The sequence below is a fragment of the Galeopterus variegatus genome, unplaced genomic scaffold (genome assembly GCF_000696425.1).
Source record: "Galeopterus variegatus unplaced genomic scaffold, G_variegatus-3.0.2 Scaffold14923, whole genome shotgun sequence".
Classification (NCBI taxonomy): domain Eukaryota; kingdom Metazoa; phylum Chordata; class Mammalia; order Dermoptera; family Cynocephalidae; genus Galeopterus; species Galeopterus variegatus.
Window position 1 is genome coordinate 15026 of NW_007741034.1, and position 745 is coordinate 15770.

Here is a 745-nt window from a genome sequence, read left to right on the forward strand (position 1 = left end):
GGATTGTGATATGCAAAAAGTAGGGTCTTATCCTGGTGCAAGGATGATATTGAAGACAAAGTTTTTCTCATGTTTACTATTGAATCTTCACTACCAAATAAAGTACCTGGGACTTGGTTAACAATATATTTTTACTGTCTTACTGAATGAATGGGTGAAGAAAATGTGCATAGGCTGTACCAGTATCTCCTTCCTTTTCAAACAATGTGTATCAGCATGCAAGTGAGGAAGTAGCATTATTATAGAAATAACTCAGAATTATTCTAACTACACGGCTGAGCCCATGGCGCACTCGGGAGAGTGCGGCGCTGGGAGCGCAGGGACGCTCCCGCTGCGGGTTCAGATCCTATATAGGGATGACCGGTGCACTCACTGGCTGAGCGCGGTGCGGCCGGTCTCAAAAAGGACAAAAAAAAAAAAAAAAAAAAAAAGAATTATTCTAACTACAATAAAAGTAAATTTTTCAGAAACTTCAGAATTTTATTATTAGATTATTTTTGTCATATATCACAACCGATCAGACACCATCGACTTGAAAATATATCTATTGATGAGAAAAGAAATAAGATGTATGTAATGAGCAATGTAAACTCAACATGTGAAATCTACATTTTGGCCAGATGCTAAAAAATACATAATTAAAATGACTAAGCAGTTAAATATTTGTTTCTTCATATTGTGTCTCAAACAAAGTTACTTGAATTATTATGAATTTGAGCACGGTGGTCTTGTCACAAAAATTTAC